This window comes from Apodemus sylvaticus, chromosome 1 (assembly GCF_947179515.1).
Source record: "Apodemus sylvaticus chromosome 1, mApoSyl1.1, whole genome shotgun sequence".
NCBI classification, from domain to species: Eukaryota; Metazoa; Chordata; class Mammalia; order Rodentia; family Muridae; genus Apodemus; species Apodemus sylvaticus.
In genome coordinates, this window is record NC_067472.1 from 97,751,120 (window position 1) to 97,756,768 (window position 5,649).

The following is a 5,649-nucleotide window of genomic DNA, read 5'->3' on the forward strand; positions in this document are numbered from 1 at the left end:
AAGGAAAAGTCTACTCTATGGGAATGGTAAGTCAGTCTTACCTGATTAAACCCTGAAGAATGGTATGTAAGATGTGATATTTGGCTGGGTAGAGAAGTTGGATATAGTGTTAACATTCTTCTCTCTCTCTCTCTCTCTCTCTCTCTCTCTCTCTCTCTCTCTCTCTCTCTCCTCTCTCTCCTCTCTCTTCCACCCTCTTATCTCTCTTTTTCTTTTTTCTTTTTATTGAAAATTGATTTTTCTCATACTATAATCGGTATATCCTGATTACAGTTTCCCATTCTTCTACTCCTCCCAGTTTCCCTCTAGCTCCACTATGGATTCAGTACTTTTCTGAACTTATAACTTTCAAAATGCCTCATAATACACTGAATTATTTTAATGTAGGGGCACATATAATAATGCTTCCATTTAAAAAATTACCCACTAGTTAGTATCCTTAGTAAAATATTTTCATGTTTCTAAGTAAATGCCACAAAATAAATACGGCATCAAACACATGAAATGCCCATTCAGTAGTGAGAAAAATATACAAGAAACATAGATTGAACAATGAAAGAGTCTATAGATGTTGTCCACTGGAACTAGGTTTTAGGAAACTGAAAATTCCACACAAAGGCATTTTTTACACTAAAAGAATTCATGTGGAATAATAAAGTAGTTATATGTATTTAGATAATTATGATCAACTATCATTCCAGGAGGCAAACTCTAGGTTTCCAGGAGACAGAGACAACATAAATAAGTTTTTTAGAGACATAGGAAATAAGGAAATTACTATTAGGTAATAGAATGTGCTGAATTCTTTAGAATTGGTATTTGGTATTGTAGATGGTTTTGAGTCACAATGTAGGTTCTGATTACTGAACCCAGATCTTCAGCAAGAGTAGAATACACTCTTATTAACTGACAATTCTCCAGTCCATCCAATCTCCCAATACACTCCTAATTTCACTTTGTTCCTCTTGTTTTGTTTTGTTTTGTTTTTTATTTTTAAATTTGTCTAGTCTGGTTTTAAAATTTGTTTTCTCCTTCATTCAGTGTGTGTGTGTGTGTGTGTGTGTGTGTGTGTGTGTGTGTGCGCACGCATGTGCAATCACACAACTTATTGGAGTCAGTTCATTTTTTTTTTCATGTAGTTTCCCTAGGATTAAAGTCAGTTTATTTGGCTTTGAAGTATTGACTTTTCCCACTGAGCCTCTGCTTTTTCACCTTAAGAACACTCATGTGTTGGGAGCTGTATACAAATCTCTCTGAATAGTTTGTTCATAGTATTTATTACTTGACAAACATCTCAAAGTATCTGGTAAAATTTAAGGTGAATCTGAATACATAATACTTTACAACTTTAGTCATGCCAACCCCAAATTCTTAAACATGAAGATTAGCTTACTCATAACAAGCAAATCCACATATTTGAGGTCAGAATATTCAAGTGTTTTCTGTATTTTATATTACATATTAGCTGGTGTTAGATTATTGAGAAATAATAAGTTAATCACTGGCAAGAACCATATTAGTGAAGATTTCTAGCTCATTCTTGTTTGAGGATAGTTTAGGAAGAAGATATTGAAAATACATTAAAAAAATGTGTGGTGTCTGCCTTTACAACTTAAACTTCTTTATGAAATATTATGTCAGATTGGGATTGTTATATATATATATAGTTACAGAATAACCACTGTACCATTCATTCCATACAGAGGTAGTTGTTGAATGTTTATTGTGTTCTAGAAAAAATAGATAGCAAAGAAATATTACCAAATGAAAATTCAAACTTTTAAAACTTAGTACACAGTAGAAAAGAGCAAACAGATCTGAAACTAGTGATGTGAATTGCCATGGTGGGAATGTGTCATAGTAGCTTGTGTAAGAGAGCAATCAAATCTCCATAGGGCAAGTGATATCAGAGACAGAAAATGAGAAGAGCTTTTAAGAATAGAGAGCAAAATGTGCCAGAAGGAAAACAGCAAGTGCACTCATCCTTACAATCTCAATAAAGAAAAAGCAAATCAGGGCAATTCAAGGAAGGGTTCATAAAAGGTAGAAAGTGTTGCAATTCTATTTTGAATGGGATGGAAGGCATTAAAATATTTCAGTAGGAGTAGCCTATTATGAAAATGTTTTAAATATCATATGTTGTGCAAACAACTTGTCTCATGAACCCTACAATGTATAATAACTACCAACTTGGAAAGACATGCCTACTCTTGCTATTGCAGGGAGTCTTATAGGAGAAGCCAAAAAACTAGTAGGTGATCTTATTGAGCTAGTATTGGTATGGACTGTAAAACTAGGACAAATTTGTTCATTTAGGTAAGTCTGAGAAAATTATATTTGAGGAAATATTCCTCCTATTAATACACTTTTCCTGTATATATATATATATATATATATATATATATATATATATATATATATATATATATATATATATATATATATATCTTAATCCTTATGTAGTATCCCATCCTTTTGAGAAGATTTCTGCAGGATAACAAAGATCAAAACCACAGGTGACAATACATGTTGGAGAGAATATGAAGAGGAATTCCATTGCTGGTGGGATTGAAAACTGGTACAACCATTCTGGAAATCAGTCAGGAGATACCCTAAAAAATTGTAAATAGATCTACCTGAAGGTCCAGCTATACCACTCTTGAGAATACCCAAAAGATGTCCCACCATGCCACAGGGGTGTTTGTTCCACTATGTTCATAGTGGCCTTATTTGTAATAGCCAAAAGCTGAAAGCTGCCCAGATGTCCCATGACAGGAGAATGGATACAGAAAATACCGTTCATTTACACAATGGAATACTACTCAGCTATTAAGAACAAGAACATCCTGAGTTTTGTAGGCAAATAAATGAAACTAGAAAATATCATAGTGAGTGAGTTAACTCAGTCACAAAAAGTACAAGTGTGGTTTGTTCTCACTAATAAGTGGATGCTTAAAAGTACAGAATACACAAGATACCATCTCCCGAACCCCAAATAGTCAACAAGTACCCAAGTAAGGACACCTCAGTTTCACTTGGGGGAAAAACAAAGCAATCTCAAATGGGGAGGGAGGGGCCTGTGAGGGAAAGTGTACAGGGGGCAGGGAGCTGGGGGAGAGGGGAACATGATATGGTATTGGGGGAGAGAAAAGGCCTGAAAGTCTGATGGCCAGCAGAAAGAATGTAAATAGGCAACCTTGTGAGATAGGAGATTGGGGGTACCCTCCAGAATGTACCAGAGACATGGGTGGTGAGACATCCTCAGGACTCAAAGGGAGGTACCTTAGATGAAATGACCAATGGGAGGGAGAGTGAACTTACAGATCCCACCTCCAGCAGGCAGACAGGGAATCAAATGAGGGAGTGGGGGGCCATCCACAGTCACAACTCTGACCCATAATTCTTCCTGTCTGAACGAATTACAGGGATGGAAATGGAGAAGAGCCTGAAGAAAAGGTCCAGCAACAGACCCAAAGTGGGATTCAGTTCAAGGGGAGGTCCCCAGTCCAGACACTGCTACTTAGGCTATGGAATGCTCACAAAAAGGGGCAAATCATGAGTATGCTCATAAGAACTGGATTCAACAAGTAGCAAGGAGCACCTTCCTTAAAATATAGCTAAAAAATAAAGAAAAAATTTGTGTTTTAAATGCATACATGTATGTGACCACCGCATCTTATTTCTGATAAGTCTTAAATATATAAGGTACTGTGTTTTGCATGTCTTAGTTACAAAGCATCGATTTATACTTTAGGATATATGGTTAATAACCTATAATAACATTAATTTAAAAATGGCTTAAAACAACTCAGTGTTAAAACCATTCTGGACATATGGTATGAGTCAGTCTCTCTGGAGATTCTTTTGAATTGGGATAATATGTTATGCAATTTCTTTTCTAAAAGTCAGACTTACACAAGAGAGGACTTAAAAATGATGCTTTGATGAGGTTCTGAAGATGCACCTCCATGCATTTGTATGTGGGAGCTTTTCTTGCTCGTAGTCAAGTTTTATGGCCTGAAGGCAATGAACTTGGTATTAATTTTATAGACACTGAATTGTTTAAATTGTTAAAAATTGGGTTTGCTTTCTAGAGATTTTATATACATGTACATATATATACACATATACACACATATATGTGTGTGTATATATGTGTATACATATGTATATAATACTATGAAACATTTTAAAATTTATAAGATAATTGAAATGTCTTTGTTGGTGTATAAAGGCTATAGGAGAAAATATTTTAATAAAAATAACTATGTTGGTTATATAATTACAATGACTTCAGAAGTTTTGTTGTACATCCATAATCATAATCAGGTTGAAACACTATGCGGGGATACAATTATGATAAGAAAGTCTCAGGCAGTGTCTGTTATTATGGCTATAGATCTGATGATAAATAATGATAAACATGATAACAGAGGGGTTTTGTTTAAAGTACAGCTATTAATTAATGCAATACAATTTCATATACATTCCTGATGTTATCTATCTATAATGAATTGAAGTGTTAGCTAAAGCTAAAAAGATTAAAAATTGCTGGTTCTTGGAGTCTATTTCCTTTGGACTGAGCTATGGCAAGCCTCCAGAAGCCCCGTCATTTCAGCCTAATGAACAAATAACAGACAAGGACCTTGGCAGTTTTTCCCCAAACTTGTCAACCTTTTCTACTCTTACACTGGCTTCAGCTTAATATTAATAATACAGGAAACTGTTGTGTTCTATGATGATATAAATAAAAATATCTGAAACTTTTCCTGACCTCGTTAATGAAAATGTTCATGGTTTAAAAAGTTTTATTTTGATACTAGAAAATCCTAAATTCAGATTATTATTTTAAGACTCAAACTTGATAGGCTTTAATCTCACAAAAGCTACTATAATTAAAAATACAAGTTAATAACCAATAACCTTACAAATGATAATACTGTTTTTGTACTTTAATTTTTATTAGATATTTTATTTATTTATATTTCAAATGCTATCCACTTCCCTCATTTCCACTCCAAAAACCCCCTATCCCATCCCCACCTGCTCCCTACTTTTTCCCTGGCATGGCATTATCATACGCGGGGGCAATGAGCCTTCATGGTTCCAGCAGCCTCTCCTCCAACCAGCTGGAGCCATGGGTCCCTCCATTTGTACTCTTTGGTAGATTGTTGAGTCCCTAGGATTGCTGGTTGGTTCATATTGTTGTTTCTTGAATGGGTCTGTAACCCCCTTCAGATCCTTGGGTCCTTTCTCTAGCTCCTCCATTGGGGACCCTGTGATCAGTTCAATGGTTGACTCTTAGCATCTCCGTCTGTATTTTTCAGGCACTGGCAGGGACTTTTTGGAAACAGCTATATCAGGCTCCTGTCAGCCAGCACTTGTTGGAGTCCACTATAGTGTCTGCATTTGGTACCTGTATATGAGATAAATCCCCAGGTGGCACAATTTCTGGATGATCTTTCCTTCAGTCTCTGTTCCACACTTTGTCTCTGTATTTCCTCCCATGGTTATTTTGTACCCTATCTAAGAAGGACCAATGTATCCATACTTTGGTCTTCTTTCTTAAGTTTCATGTGCTCTGTGAATTATAGCTTGGGTATTCCAAGCTTCCGGGCTAATATCTACTTAACAGGGAGTATATGCCAT